Raw genomic sequence first — 17,499 nt, 5'->3', positions numbered from 1 at the left:
CTTGTATGCATGCATATAAACATAACCAATGGACGCAAGACACTGGGGAGGAGGGCATGTGCCGAGGTTGGGGAGGCCGGGAGAAGGTCAATGGGGAAAAAAAGGAGACATATGTACTACTATTTGTAATACTTTAAACAAAATAAAATTTTTTAAAAAGATGGCTCTTAGTTTTCTAGCATGGAAGACTGCTTGGTGACATTGCCGTTCATCTAAGATAGAAAGCATAGAAGGAACTTGTTTTGGAGTGAAGATACTGGCTTCTATTTAGGACATATTGGGATAGAGGTATCTGTGGGAACTAGTACTGGACTCAGCCTCAATGCCACCTTTGAGCTTCTCAGCTATGACTCTCATTCAAGTCAAGTCATGGTGAACAGTTCAGAATAGATTTTGACCCACTTCCTACTGACAGTCCCATCTTCAGGCAAAAACTGCTGAGCACTAGTCTCCTTCCAGAGGGGCTACACTGACACAGTGTGGGATGCTGTGCATGGGGTCCAATCAGCATGCAAGAATGAGCCATCAGAAGCATGAGGAAATAAATACCAAGTAGGGCAATCTGCAAAAAATGGGGAAGGCAGACAACAGATAACACTTCTTCCTTTTGTGCCCAGTGTAGACAACTCTGGAAAGCACTCTAGAAGGAGCCTTTTGGGAGCCTTTTACAAGGCTCCTGAGAAGATCAATGCAATAACATACTCTTAAAATATCATTTCCTCCTATTTTTCACTCTTCCTCCTCTCCAACTCCTGTTCCCTGGACTACATCCCTAAATAAAACACTTTGTCTCATACTCTACCTTCCAAGAGGAATTCAAGTTAAAGTAGACAATAAATGACAATAAATAAAAACCCCCGGAGGCAGTTGGAAGTACAGTTTTGAAGCTCAAGAGAAGGATAGACATTTGAGATACATAGCTAGAAATAATTGTTTTAAAGTAGTATGTAAAGCCTTAGGAATAGATGATTGTAAAAATACAGAAGAGGAAGAAACCTAAGAAGAGAGAAGAGCTACAGACAGAAAGGTAGGTAGGAAAGAATGCCATTAACAAGGGGCATAGAGGAAGAAAATCCAGCAAAAGAGACAAGAGGATAGTCTGAGATGAAAACCAAAACAAGGTAGTCTTGGTGGCCAAGAGCTGAGTTTCTACAAGGAACCATTTCATACCTGTGTCAGTGCTCTGTTCCAAGATGCCCAATAAGAAAGACTGAAGACAAATAGGAAAAATATGGAAAAATAAAAAAGTGTGCTATGCTGGACACATTTTGTTTATGTTGTTCTGCTACAGAGTATAGCACATAAACACATGGGCAATTCTGGTGCTTCGTCCTAGCCAATGGTAGATGTGGTATGTATGAGTTTCTAATTGTTACCTCCTACAGCCTAAAGCAAGAAACACAATTCACAATGGATTTTACTATGTATCTTCCTGAGCATGGTTACAAATTAAAATGTCAGTTGTAAAATTTCAGGGAGTTTACCACCCTCTCTGGATAAGCATGAAATGATATAGAATATCATAGCAACATGATTTTTTTATATTATTAGTTTTCTTGAAAGTAATTGCTGCAATCTTACATTTGTGTGTATGTGTGTGTGTGCATTCAAAAAGTTTGGAAAGACATATGGCAGCAAAACATTGGCTCTCATTGGGTATTGGGATAACTGGAAACTTTTAGTTTTTAAAAATGCCATTGTGTTTTTCTCATAATTAATGCAAAAACTATAGAAAACTTTTAAAGAAAAAACAAAACTAAATTATGTAACTATTTCTTCTATAAAATTGTTTTCTGCTTAAAAGATCTTATTTTCAATACTAGAAGCCCGTTGCATGAAGATTTGCACAATAGGCCTTCCTTCCCCTGGCTGCTGGCACCGGTTTTCCTCCAGCACCTGGGACCCAGGCCTTTGGTTTGGCCACAGCGAGTTTTCAGTTTTCAGTCTTCAGTCTTCAGTCTTCAGTCTTCAGTCTTCAATCTTCACTCCGGCTGGGGCAGTGGTTCTCAACCTTCCTAATGCCGCGACCCTTTAATACAGTTCCTCATGTTGTGGTGACCCCCAATTTCATTGTTACAAATTGAACATAATTAAAGCATAGTGACTAATCACAAAAACAATATGTAATTATATATGTGTTTTCCGATGGTCTTAGGAGACCCCTGTGAAAGGGTCGTTCGACCCTTAAAGGGGTCGCGACCCACAGGTTGAGAACCGCTGGGCTGGAGCCTTTAGTCTTAGCTCCGTGCCTGCATATGCAAATTAACCGCCATCTTTGTTGGGTTAATTTGCATAGTCACTCTGATTGGCTGGTAGACATAGCAGAGTGACACCAATTTGCATGTTTCTCTTATATTAGTGTAGATGTCACAATTTTGACAACATTTTCCTTCTGGCCCAGATAAATGAGCTCTTCTTCCAAAGCAGTTACCTGTGAGTGGAGGTAAAAATGGTAGAGAAATGTTTCCCCGTGGGCTTAAAAACTGCACACTAAGGTAGCTTTTATTGTCTGTGGATTTGTCCCTGTTATAAGTATGTGGGACATCAGCTGTGGATTAATTTTCTCCTTAATGGAGAGGTGTGAAGGAAAATTGACAAACTTAATCCTAAAATTACCTTATTCTGAATCATATGTATCCTCCTCAGAAGATAATGGTTGGATTTGTTTTTTGTTTTTTTATTTCAACTGTCGAGGCTAGTTAATTTGTCGACTTTTATACTATCATTTGAAATGCTGAAATTGAATGGGTTCAGTAGAAATCAGTTGATTTTCTGATAAGAACCTGAACTCTCTTTTGAGGGACTAAAGTATAAAGAGAGAATTTAGTGTAAGAAGGGAAATTCTTTAGTAAAATGCTTTCATTTACAAGAGACAGCTTGTGTCTCTAAAGGCTTGGCTGTGGAGCCTGTTATCTGTCCCTGTTCATCTCTGTTCTGCTTTCCTTTGGGCTGGTTCCATTCTCATGCAGGACCTTTCCGAAGCTCCCAGCACTCCACATCTATCAACTCTCATAGTTTCATTGCTCCTGGATTGGGTCTTACTGGCCTGGGTTGGGTCCTCCACCCATCTCTTAGCCAATCACTGTGGTCGAAGGGGTGAAACACTCTTATTGATCAAGATTGGTCCATGTGTCCATGCTAGCAAACTTTTCTTTCATATAAGCCAAGCAAACGAATAGTGGGGAAGAGGTACATTTCCCATGGAAACCAAGGTGCTATTACCAAAATAAGGAATAGTTACTGGGAAGACAAAGGCAAAAATACTCAGATCACTCTGTCCCAGGAATTTTCACAGCAATTAAAGGAGAAGTTGCTTGAAGACCACATTCTGGCAGGGACTGAAGCCACAGGGATCCAGGCAGCCTGGGAGCCAGAAAGCACTGGGCCCTGCAGGGTGACCTGTGAGAAACACAGGGGCCTCCTCATGCTTTGAGGCTATACCAAGTCCAAGGGCCCTGATACAACATGAAGAAGGAAACCCAGTGATGACTACAATGGAATTTCCTGTCAGCCTAGTATGTTGACGGCTTGGTATTTGATGACTAAGATTTATGTGACCACTCACATTATTTATTCAGGCATCAGAAATTATTTAGATTTATTTAATGTCCAAATTACATTTGGATTCATGCCATCTTTGAAAAAACAATGGCATTCTAGGAGCCTGTGAGCTCTGGGTTGGAAGTCACATTCCAGATCCAGTTCAAGTGTGAAGTATATACACATTGTGGTGAAACAGATCTCCAGAACTTTTTCATCTTGCACATCTGAAACTCTCTACCCACTAAACAGCAATTCCTCTTTTTCTCCACCTAGCCTCTGGAAACCACTTTTCTGCTTTCTAGTTTCATTCCATTGTGATCGGAAAAGACACTTTGTGTGATGTCAATCTTCTTGATTTTTTATTTCAACTGTCGAGAAACTTTTCCATGTGCACTTGGGAAGAGTGCGTATTCTGATGTTGGGTGGAGTGTTCTGTACATGTTTGTTAGGTTTAATCAGCTTACATTGTTGTTCAACTCATCTGTTTCCTTATTGATCTTCAGTCTGGTTATTCTAATTAGGCTTTATAAGGCTCAATTCTTCATTTGTAAAATGACAATAAAAGCAGTACCTACCTCACAGGTTGATTTAAGAAGCTACTCCTTAGAAAGTGTTAACACACTTGACATATAGTAACTGCTCATAAATGTTAGCTACTGTTAATAATCCCCAAGAAAGTATGAAAAGGTCAGGGCATATGCATCACCATTTTTCAAACATAAAGGAAAAATGTTTAGCTTAAAAGATCTCAGCTGAACACTGAAGGATAGATTTGCCAACAAGTAGAAATGAGGATGATACTAATTTTGTTTGTATTTATTGTAACCCACTTGTCAGCCAAATGAATGTCTTTCTACCTCTACTTACATCCACCAACCAATTAAAAAGTCTCCTTGCTCTCACCTAGATGCTCCCATCACAAGACTTAGGCCTACTTGGTATAAACTCCTCATAGTCATGACTCAGGAGGGTCCAAAGCCCTCCCCATGCTTTCAACTGATTCCTAATAACTTGTACTCCGATATAGTCCCTGAACCTGTATATGATGCCTGGTTTTAGCCCCTACTGACCTAGATCCAAAATTCAGCTTCTTAGCTGATTTCCACAAAAGATCGATTGGAACCGGCCTGGTTTTAGCCCCTACTGACCTAGATCCAAAATTCTTCTTAGCTGATTTCCACAAAAGATCGATTGGAACCAACAATTTCACGCATTCTAAAGCTTTCCTAAAGCTTCACAAGGTCATGGGAAGAGGTCACACCCCACTCTGCCATTGTGTTAGACCTGCCTCACTCAGTCTCCCTTCTTCCTTCGCCTGACCTCTCTGGAGTAACTCTTACTCATAGCCCTTGGAATGAACTTTTTACTTCCAACTAAAATGATCAAGATATATTTTCCAAACAAGTATGGTTTTCTTACTGAGGAATTCCCTTACAGATGTTAGACGAATATTATTTTTAACCCCATGACATTCTATTAGACTTCATCATATATTCTCATTCAGGAAATACAGGCTGTGCCCCTCCTTTGTAGAAGGTTCTCTACAAGGGATGAGATCTTAAGCAAAGATGCCACTACTCAATCTACCACACATGAAATAACACATATCTCAATGTACCAATAACGAAAGCCAAGAATGTAATGAATCTGTAGGAATTTTTTAAAATATATTTTTATTGATTTCAGAGAGGAAGGGAGAGATAAAAACATCAATGATGAGAGAGAATCATTGATAGGCTGCCTTCTGCACGCCCCCGACTGGGGATTAAGCCTGCAACCCAGGCATGTGCCCTTGACCGGAATCGAACCAGGGACCCTTCAGACTGCAGGCTGGTGCTCTATCCACTGAGCCCAACCAGCTAGGGAGAATCTGTAGGAATTTTAAAGTGAAATATTGTCTTTAAAAACTTCAAATTATGGTGAATAATTAAGAGTTGACAATTGACAGACATTTACTTATATCTCTATTTTCAATACTGATATTTCATATAATTTATATTTATTTCATTAAACTCTGGAGATTGCCACTAAGACAAATAACATGATTTTCTGGCCTATAGAAAATTATGATTTTCTCAAATAATCTGTGTTGCCAAAACAAGAAAACTCTGAAATTACAAAATTGTTTACTTAGAAAATTAATAATGACTACAAACTTTGGGAAGGCCCATTACAGTTAGGCAGCTTTTCCTGACAATTAAATGTTTTGTTTTTATTTTTATCCTTCCTCACCACTCAAAGTTGATACTCAATACTTAGAAGTTCCTTCTAAGTTGATCTTTATTGACCTGTGTACACTTAACCCGCATCTTTTCTGAACTGTCCGACATGCCCTAAACAAAGCAGCATGCTCCAGCTCTGAACAGCCAAGTTCTTTTGGAAGGAACTCAGTTCTCTGGAATTAAACACAATTGCTATTTAAGGGTAGTTTTTTGTGTCATTAAGTTTTTGTACTTTTCACTGACATAACTACCACTGAGAATCACTTGTCTTTTTTACCCTCATTTGGAGCTTTTTTAGAATGACTTTTTAAAATCTTTATTTTATTATTTTTAAGAATGACTTTTGTTTTCATCAGTTTCATCAGTACATTGCTACAGCTAACATCTAAGAAACATCTATAGCTAACTCTGAGGAACATTTTACATACATAATCTCATGTGATTCTCACAAAATAAAATCTCTGTGACAAATATTATTACTGTGGGCATAATATCAATGAAGGACAGGGTCATATAGCTATCATGAACTGAGATTTGAACCTGTTTGTTGTGACTCAAATTCTATTTTATTTTTGCTATTGTTAAACATGTGAAATGATGAATTAACTACTTCTAAGTTTCTTTACTACTTTGGCTAATATTTTTAACTTTATGGAAAAGTTCTTATTTTTCTCCATGGTTGGGGCAGAAATACATGTTCAAGTGGAAATAGATATTTGTTGGTGGCCTACAAAGTATCCTGTCCTTGCCCTTCCTTAGAGCAACTAGGACTTCCTCTGGGAATGTCTTCTCCCATTGTGCAGCAAGCACGTGATTGGAATGGAATGGGCCCCACTTCCTGTTCTAGGTGTGGACGCTAACTGGTGTCCATCCATCTGTTAATCTCATTCTGATGGTTGAGGAAGGAACAGTCATTTAGCTTAAAGTCAATCAGGACATGACATTCATTTGACTTGGGTGATTGGTTCAGGTTGGTCCTGAGTGAAATTCAGGTGCTTATGTCACGATAGACAAAAAGAAGGCCTCTGTCTGGCTCCAGCTAATGTGATGTATGCAAATGAAACCTGGAAATGCTATAGCTATTTTGCTATCATTGGAAGCCAATCTAAGTGAACTGCCTAAAAATTCAACCAGGTTTTGGTCAAACCATGACTGAAGCCCACTTGGTACTACAGAACTTATAGTTACATATGCTAATAAATGTCTTTTATTGTTTGAGTAGCATTTTGTTTTGTTTTGTTTTATTTTTTTACTTAGAACCAGTATTGCTTAAACTGATAGAACCACTCTCACTTTTATTTCTAAATTTTATTTTTTGTTTTACTTTACTTAACCAAGACGTTTCTCCCAAATATCTTCTTTTAAGGATACCTTCCATATTTAATTTTGTCTTTTGAATACCATTTGTTTTAAAAGCTCATTTAAATTCGTCTCTAAGTTTCTCTAATATCCCAATCTTCTCTTTCTCAGAGTTTAATTCACTTAAAATTCTTTCCCTGAGACCCAGTGCACTGAATTATCACAGTTCAAGGTCATCAGTAGCAAAGACACCTTTTAATTTCACATTGTAAATTAATTAGTTACTACCAATAAGCTCGGAATATAATACAAATGTTCCTGCAAATAAGCTGTAAATATAATATGGCTTTGCCTCCATTTAGATCCTAAAAAAAACATATAATGTTAGTGGTGGAAGGAGCCTTAGGAGTCATCTAATCATAATTATTTTAGAGATGGAAAATTAGAGTAAAAAGAAATTAAGTGACATGCTTAATATCTCAAAGCTAATGGCAGGTCTCCTATGATTCCTGCCTCTTTCCATTAAATCATGCCTCCTCACGTGCAATGGAGCCTATAAAAATTAAATAAATAAAACCAGCATTTCAGAGGACCAGTATAATTCCACAATGTCTGGTGTAGTCAGTGTGCCATAAACCAAGTAACATAAAAAAAGCACTGACTTGCATTGAATTGATTTTCAAGTCTCAATGGAAATTAATATAATTTGTGGTTACAATTCTATTTGGACTTTAAAAGTCACTGAAAATTAATTTTTAATATAGTTCAGATCATTGATTTCTTAATGCTAGGAAAATTTATTAAAGTAACATGTACATTGTTTTTATAAAACAACAGAAATTTTAAATATGAAAGAATAGGAATTTTGGTAGGCTTTTCTTTCTCTACTTTAAGATAGTAATATTTAAATGTTTTTTTTTTAATGTTAGGTGCTTCCTATAAGGCAGATAGACATTTCTTTTTTGTTCTCTGTAGCATGGCTCTTCAAGCCTCTCTGATCACCAGAATCAGCCTGGGTCTCTATAAAATTATAGATTCTCAGCTATATCTAGAGCCAGACCCTCAGCAGGAGGGCTCAAATGTCTGTATTGATTCTGCTAGTTGGTCAAGTTTAGTTAGGAAGCACAGCTCTATAGTATTCTATAAAATATGTATTTAGCAATGTTTTACTATAATAAAAAATATTCCATCAGACAAACATACGTGTTCATTCCCTGAACAATGGATGAAGGCTGGATTATTTACCAAGATAAGTCACATTTCCTGTATTAATGAAAATAAGCATATAAACAAAAGCCAAATTTTTTTATCTAAGATGCTCTAAGGTACACTATTATGTACCCTTAAAAATGTTTATTAATTAAGCTGAAATGCCATCAATTGTAAGATGCCTTGTGATTTCAGAGATGATAAAAACATGCATTTTTAAATTGATGAAGTACAATAAGTTCTACTCTTGTAATTAGAGTTACAATGGTGCCTGCCACATTGAGAGTGAGTAAAAGACAGAGAATAACCTGTAGGCTGTGGAGAAGTTGAAACTCGTATTAATAATTCTAGCAATGCTACTAAGACGTCTCTGTGGCTCTTATATACTACTTCTAAGCCTTTTCTGATAACTAGAAATTATCTAGTTATCTGCTGAGAGCTCTGAGCTCCCATACTACCTTGGGGAGATTTGGATAAAATTGATTCCAGAATGGCCTTTCCTTCATCTACATATCTAACTCTGATACAGCACACACACACACACACACACACACACACACACACACACACACACACACTTCTCAGAAAAGTCATCAAGATGCAAAGCATTGAAAGCAAAACAAGAAAAAAAAAAAGACTCTTCACAAGGATGACATTCAATTGTCACTGTGTATTGAGGTGGAAGAATCTAATTTCAAAAGTTTTCATATTATCACTAGAGGCCCGGTGCATAGGTGGGATCCCTTGGCCTGTCCGGTGATCGGGGTGATGGGAGCTGTCTCACCCAGTCCTGATGATCGGGCTGGCAGGGGGGAGGGACCGCAGAAGGTTGGCTGTGGGAGCACATTGACCACCAGGGGGCAGCTCCTGCATTGTCAGTGCACATCATAGCTACTGGCCGGTCATCGGGTTGTCCAGTCCTAAAATGGTCACTTAGGCTTTTATATATATAGATTGCTTGAACCAAAATTGTGGGAGTTATATTTCCTTTTGGGCTATTCAACCTGGTCCTAATGGTCACTTAGGCTTATATATATATATAGATTGCTTGAACCAAAATTGTAGGAGTTATATTTCCTTTTGGGCTATTCAACCTAGTTCCTGTAGCTAACTATAGAAATGCTTTTAGTTTGTCTCATGAAAGAAAAGCCAAGATTTAAACTTAAAATTTTTGGTTTTAATAAAAGAGTAGTTACTGAAAATTGTGAACTAAATTTACATGCTAGCCAAAGTGAACCTCTTTTCCATTCTCCCTCCTTAATATTCATTATAAGTAATGATACATTGGATTTATCTCTCTGGTTGTTTCAAAACTACCTATACTAATTTTGTGGACATAATAGCCTTCCTTATTCATAATATTAATGTTATATATTTTAGAATTCTTTCTTGGCTTCTCTGCTAACTCAGTGTCATTTGGTATTGAATATACTGCTTCCCTTTATGATGGTGGCTTTCCTTAAGCGTATGATCTTTCAGATTGTGCATTCATCTTTACTACTGAAAGTCCTTATTAGATTGTCGTGGGGCATCTATTTGTACAGTTACTTTGGAAGAGAGTGGGAATTGCTGCTGCAGCTTGCACACCACACTGTTTTTAGCAAAAAAGCATGTGTGGCAAGAGATGTCACCGGGAAGTGGCTGTTTTCATGATTTTGGGTGATCCCTTTTAATTAGGGTGCCCACTTTCATTGTTTGCAATTGGACGCAGACTTGCTGCTTAGGTTTTGTGATCCAAGGTAAGGACAGAATGCAACATGCATTCTTACTCCTTACTACTGAACTTCAAATAATGACCCTATCCAATGCCCAGGCCCCAAGTACTTTCTCCACTGTGTCTGTAGCTCACCATTAGTTCTCCCCTGCACACATCCTGACCCATAAGTTCTCTATTCAATTGGATTCCATCTATTTTCCAACATTCATGGATTCATCCGCGATTCTGGTCTTCTGAGTTCAAGAGCAGTTATATATTTATGCATGTTGTACGTGTAGCTTTGGAGGTCCAGTGAAGGTGGGTTGAGTGTCAGTTGCTCTTTTTTACCTCTCGGCTTCATATTGCAGGGACCGACAGTGCCTAGGCCCCTCTGTCTTCTGGGTCTGTTCGCTAATGAGAGACACTGGCAAAAGATTGGAAAATTGGAGGAGGGGCAAGCCATGGTGTTTCTCCCGCTTCTCTCTGTTTTTCTTGGCATCTCTGGCAATGGCTTCTTAGGATCCCAGGCCAAGGCTCGACCCACAGCTGAGTGGCCCTACCTTCTGAGCTTGTTACCAAAGCTTAGAGATAGTAGCTTCCTGTTTTTGAATATCTTTTATTTCTCTCTGTTTCCTGTTTCCCTTTTCCACATTTCCATCATGTGGTAACCAATCTCCTGTGTTAAATTCCTTTCATTTAAATACCTAGAATGGCTTGGGTTTGTTTTTTTCTAGTCCCTGAATAATACAGAGTGAAAACCTAAAGCACGTTCTCAATCTGCTATCTTAAAAATGAACACATAGTAACATTAATGTAACTGAAAAGCACAGTTTAAGTGCTATTTAAAATCACCTAAGAAACCATGAACATTTTCTCTGCTTCGAGTCCAGAACTCCTTAGCTAAGTAACATAACGGGACAGCTGGGACCACGCTGGTCCTCTCACAGCCTCCGCTTACCAGCAGTGCCTCGGAGACGATGATGGTTATGTATCTAACTCTGTTCATTCAGTTTTTGTATTTGTCTAAATAAAAACTGTTTTCAACTTGTGTTGCACCTGCTTTTATGTTCAAAACAGGATTTTGATGTCAACTCCAGCCGGAGTTTGCAGTTTGGTGAGTCCCTTGGTGCTACCACGCTCAGCATGAAAGACACTGCTCTATCATCAAGAGCCTTTAATTATCTGCATATTTCATTGCGCTGGCAAGCACTTCACCTTACTGGTTGCCTGTTTAACTCTAGAAATAGAAGTCCTTGTATTTGCTTTGTCTAAAGAGAATTCCCTCCCTGTATGCTCCCTCTCTCATGGCTGTGAGGAAGAGAGTTAGGGGTCCCTGAGCTGCCCGGAGTATTTCCCCACGACCCTGCCTCTCAAGAATCATCAGTAGCTCCTCCCCCCACTCTGTGCTCTCAATCAACATTTTAAGTTTAAACCTGCTATTATCCATTCCCTTTTCTAAAACGATTCAAGATTACCCACTAACTCTTTCAGCATGATGTTTTTTTTTTAACTAGAGACTAATAAATGGCCTAACTACTTTTTTTCTCAGAATATTTACACTTCTGAACTAAACACTGAGCTATAAGTCATCCATGTGATGGCCTGTTCACGAGTATTTGTAATTGAAGTGATCACATATTGTACTATGAACAATAAACATTAATTACAATTAAATGTGACAAGTAAAATTTTCAGTTTGGATCGTCCTTCTCTAAATTCCGAAAGCAACTTTAGATCTGTTTAAGGGCTGTGGGAGACTGAAGTTTAATAGCCAGATAGAAGCTTTAGACAAAGAGCCTGACAAAGCAGCTTCCAAACACAGTTCCCAAGATTTTTAAGAGGGTCCATGGCTGCTTTGCCAAATCACCAAATCAAAAAAATGTGTCGGTTTACTCAGCCTAAAAGATTCCATAGGGTTAGACCCTTTGAAGATGGCTGAAGAACTGCTGCCAGGCAAGAAAAAAAAGTTTTGATATGCCATTCTGGAATTTACAAGAGATGCTTCTTTATTCTGCACAATCTCACCCACCAGCAGCTTCACCCACGGGTCTGACTGAAACAAGATAGCTCAACACTGTGTCTCAGATGTTTGTGTGGATGGAAAAAGTCTTACTTCTACAAACAAGCTGGAGCAGGACGTGGTGGAGTGGCAATGTCTTTTGACTGAGACCAAGGCAGTGGACAATGTGCATCACTTCTGGACTGATTCATCCACCCTCCCTCCGCTTTCCATCTGGAACTACCATTGCCAAGCAGTCCATGAAGGGCACATTTGGCAGGGCGAGTTGGCGGGCTGTGGAAGCATTTACGCTTCAGAAAACTCTTTTGTTCGTGGCAGGGCTGTATTCTGGAGGGACAGCCAGTGCAGACACATTCAGCATCAGCTTTCAGTCCAGGTTCACGCCTTCCTGCCTGGGTTTCTGAGCCACAGGTATGTTAATCACTCCAGCCCAGGGATTCAGTGAAAAATAAACACCGAGGTGATAACTCATTAGAAAGGCTGCATGTTCCTCTCCTGCAGCAAGTTGTGTTTCTTCCTGCCCCAAATTGGCTCTCAGGAAAGGAGGCGTGTAATGTCCTCAGGTTTGCGTTTACATTGGTTCGTTTTTCATCAGATTCTCCAAACTTTGATACCTGTGGCTTGATATTCATACATTTTGCTTGGATTTTCAACTTCATTCAAAACCCATATAACTTCCACAACCTGTTGAGACGAACCAGATGAAAGATTTCCAACCACATCCACTCACCAAGCCAATTTGTTGCTGTTTTCTTAGGGTTTCTGATCGCCCCATCTGTGTGGCTTGGTTTGTGTGAGGCCGGGTGGGAAAATATTGCCTAACTAAAGGAGTGTTAATCATTTCCACTAATAGAGAAAACGTTTTTATTGCTACTTTACTGATGAAATCTTTCCCCAAGGCAAGAAAAAATAACAAAATCCCTCCTACCTGCCTGCCTCAAAAGAATTCTAATGTGTCTGGGAAACTACCGTCCCTGAGAGATGTTTACTGAATGCCCTCATCAAGGGAGTGGTACTCCTTTGGAAATAAGCATTAGGTCAGGAAAGAGTAAGCACTGAACTTGGACTCAGAAGTTCTGGGTTCAAGTTTCAGTCTGCCATTCATCAGCTGTGACCTTGGAGAAGCACAGTTATCACTTATTGAACATCTCAAACTTGCCAGGCATTTGACATTCATTTCTGAAATGTCAACGATGTTAATAATTATTAACCCCCCATTTAGAGATTAAGATAAAATAAGATACAGAGGGTTCCATGACCTGCTCACCTACAATTTGTAGGGCCAGGAAACATCCTTCGGTTTTATTTTCGGACTCCGAAGCCTCCTGCCATTTCACTATCCTGTGATAAGTCATTTCCTTTTACTGGATCTTAGTTTCGATTTATTGTCATCTGAAAAAAAAAATGAGATAATTAAGCTAAACCTTGAAAACCCCTTTGAACTTGGATACCCTGTGATCCTATAATTGAGTGTAAGCCTTAAACTTGTAGAGATTATAGTTTGGTTCAGTTCAGCCCAAACAATACACGTATTTATAAAATGAAGTTGAACGGCATTGGGTAGGAGGTGGGACGAGATTAAGGGTCTGGTATTAATCTGGGAAAGCTTCCGGCCTAAAGGGTTTTCATCTGGTCCAGGCAGGAAGAGACACGATGTAGTGTGTGCAGATGGGAGGAGGTCAGCGCCAGCTTCAGAGGGTCTCTGGGAAAACACTGTTGGGGCGGATTCAAAGTGAGAGACCATTAGCAGGTCTGGCTGGCTGCATGACAGACGCTCTGGATCAAGGCCCCCGTGCTGAGGAGAATGAAAATGGGCCCTTCACTCCATGGGAATTCAATAAACATTATTGACTGACTGGCTGAGGTGAAGTGAACTGCAGGATTGCTTTGAAGCCCGCAGTTACAAGCTATAATTGAGGAACTGTCAGGAGATTCAAATTCATGGAAAACCATGAAAGAATAATGTTCCCATGTTTCAGAGCTTGCCAAAATATAAAGTTTCCTTTCTGCTGTTAATTTCCTCCCCCTTCTAATTCATTTTTAAAAAACTTTTCCATCAAGGAGCTTATTTTGTAACTATGTATAATTAATGTTTAGCATCTTTCTTTTCAGAAACTTCAAAATGCTAGCAAATGTTGACAATTGTAACTTTTCTAATATCCCAGGGGGGAAAGGGCAGTAGTTGTAAATACTATTTTTCCCCTGACAAACAGGAACGCTATGAAGAAAAGAATTCTAATATCCACAGGATCACTAGCTACACAATAACATAAATAAATGCAGGCGGGGAGCTATAGCCCAACTCTGTTTGGTGAGTTCCTGTTCTTTTCCTCTAACACGGTATTAATCATCGGCTCCTAAGAGTGGCTTGGGAGATACAGTCTTTGAACCTATAAAAACAATCATATCTACTCTGTGCCAGTCACCTTGTGCTATGCACTTTAGGTATATTATCTTTAAACTTTAAAGCAACTATTTAAGATAGAGGAGATTTCAGGATGGAGTGACATGCCCAAGGTGGCAAAGCCAGGTTGCAATGCTGGTCTGTTGGACCTCCACCCCTTGTTCCTTCCACGGTGCACTTTACAAAGTCACGTATGGGCCAGCAGGTGCCTGGCTTGTCCCTAACAAAAGTCATCGATATGACCTTTGATTATCACTTCAAATACCTTTATAATGTCCTTTACAGAATCACTTGAAAGGTGCCATAAAGCACAGCCACTCCAAAATATTTTCTTCACCTTGGCCTGGAAAGAAATGTTCAATTTTGAAGTTAATGGGTAAAACTAGAAAGAAGGGAGATAAGTGTGAAGGAATGTTTACCAGAAAGTTAAACTTACTTTGTAAATGGAACTCTGTGAATTCCATTTCTCCCAAAGATAAACAATGACACAGGGCACTACAAAAATCAGACCCATCTGCATTTAAACACATATGGCTATGTGCACATAGATGGGCGCCTGTAGTATATTTGATTGCTTTATTTGATAATTTTTAATTAATAAAATTCACTAACAATTTTACTTTCTAAGGAAAACACCCAGAGATTAATAATCTTCTAGGTTATCTAGGTTAAATAGGTGTAAATACTAGTTTCCAGTTCTCAAAGGATCCACACAATACAAATAATGAGAAATGCATGAGGTGCATCTGTCTGTTAACTCATCTTGCATGAAGGACAAGAGGTCTCAGAAATCACAATAACGTGGTCATTTCACTTTATGGAAGGAAAATTGTAGATGCCTTAGGGAAGATAAGCAGCAACCAAAGCTGAAAAAACAGAAAGTGAGCTGCACCCCGGGAGGAAATTACGAGAACATGGAAAACAACCTTTTTTGATCTCCTGACTTAGATTCCATTACAATTCATTATGTATCTTCACACTCTAAATCTGTGAGTGTCTGTGAACGTTGTTTCCTGCTCCTAAATGTAGAAGTTAGGTACAAACACTAGGAATGAGACCTGGGGAAAGAGATGGGGTCCGCCCATGAGCTCAGGGCTGAATCCCCAGCTAAAAGTTTTTCACGTCAAAACAAATGTGTAAACTAAGAAATATTTCTTGGTAAGTGCCACCAACCTGACTCTCCCCACAGGCACTCAGAAAGCCTTAGCTACAAAACTGGCATGGGAGGGTTGGGTGCGTGGAGACATCAGTCAGCAGCTAGCATTTGGATCAATAACCACTACAAAAATAATCACTCCAAAAGCAATCAAAAGGCTTGTTATTGTTTACACCATTATTGTGTATTCATGCATTTACTACAGCCATTAAAATAGTATTTTGTTCAAAGTAAAAAATAGCCGTTATGTTGGTTATTTTATGTCATCCTGATTAAAATGTCCTTTTTCTCTGGTACCTCTAATAGACTTTGTATGTTCTTTTTTTTTATAAATTATTGAATGAAGAAAAAAGTTTATATTTCTTGAGATGTACATGGATTCTTTTTCAGTTCTTTCCTATGTAATTTCTCCTTTTTAGACTTTTAAGATTCTCTTTTTAAGATTCAGGAGGACTTTTTTTTTTCAAATTCCAAAATTTAGTTAGAAATTTTTACCCATTACATATGGTAATTAGATGCAATTTTAGAGCCATTTTTCAGGTTGGCTGTACAGGTGGAACTTTGGGATTTTCTGGCACATCAAATACCTAACACCTTTTGTCCTTCCTTTCAGAGCAAGAACACGCCCATTGAAATGTTTCACTATGTGCAATAGCATGGATGGAACTGGAGAGCATTATGCTAAACGAAATAAGCCAGTCAAAGAAAGATACAAAAATAGATCCAGAGACATAGAAGCATAAAACAGACCATCAAACCTCAGAGGGAAGGCAGGGGAGGGTGGGGGAGGTAAGAGACCAACCAAAGGACTTCTATGCATACATATGAGCATGACCAATGAACACAGACAATAGGGGTCTGGAGGCATATGCTGGGGGGCAGGAGCAGATGGGGAGTTAATCAGGGGGGGGAAGGAGACATATGTAAAACTTTAGATAATAAACAAACAAATAAATAAATAAAAGAGAAATTGTATCTAAGCAGATTACTATTCATGCTTATTAATGTGTTCATTAAAGAAGTACTTACTAAAAATGTGAAAAAAATGTTTCACTATGGTTTGATTAGGGAAACTAGTGATAAATATTATTTTAATAACAACCCAAGAAGGCAATCTATGTATCTCACTCTTCTAAAAACTGTTAACATATAGGGGTGGGCAAAAGTAGGTTCACACTTGTAAGTACATGAAACAGAGATTTTATTCTTGTATAATTATTTATTTATTAATTATGTCATTTTCTATATGAACAACTCTTAACCTACTTTTGCCCACCCCTGTGTATTGCCCTCATATTTTAAACTGTATCTTAACAGTCTTGCATAGTCATTACAATGGACAATCTCTGGAATATGGACCATATTCACAGAAGTAACTGCCATAAATGTCTGACATCTGAATTATCACTAATCTCCATCAGTAGCATTGTCTTTCATTGCAAAGTAAAAACTAGACCTTCATTTTATGGTACTGGATTAGGTACCACACAATCAAGCCCAATAGACGTGATCTGCTCTTCCTATAAGCTTTAAAAATAAAAATGATGATATCTTCTTATCAGTACATATAATGATGTTAATCCCACCAATATAAGTCCTGATTTCTAATTGCCTTAGTAGCAAAAGGCACAACAACAAAAGTGTGTTGACCAGAATTCCCATCAGGGAAGACGTGGAAATTCTTTAAAAAAAAATTTATACACACTTGGAGTTAAAGGTCCAAGTAAGATTGTCTTACAACCCTTCTGCAAGATAAAGTGGAAAAATGTCCTGGTTATATCAGAGAGGTATAGAAAGGAGTGAAAAGTAAAGGAAGATAGGAAGAGAGGAAAAAAAGAAATAACAAAAGCTGGTACCGTACATGAGACCTCATTTTCCTAGTATGTTCAATAAAGTTACAGAACCCAAGCCTACTTCAGTTTTTGTAAACTAATTAATAAATGTATTTAC

This window comes from Myotis brandtii, unplaced genomic scaffold (genome assembly GCF_000412655.1).
Source record: "Myotis brandtii unplaced genomic scaffold, ASM41265v1 scaffold794, whole genome shotgun sequence".
NCBI lineage: Eukaryota > Metazoa > Chordata > Mammalia > Chiroptera > Vespertilionidae > Myotis > Myotis brandtii.
This window is presented reverse-complemented; position numbering follows the sequence as displayed.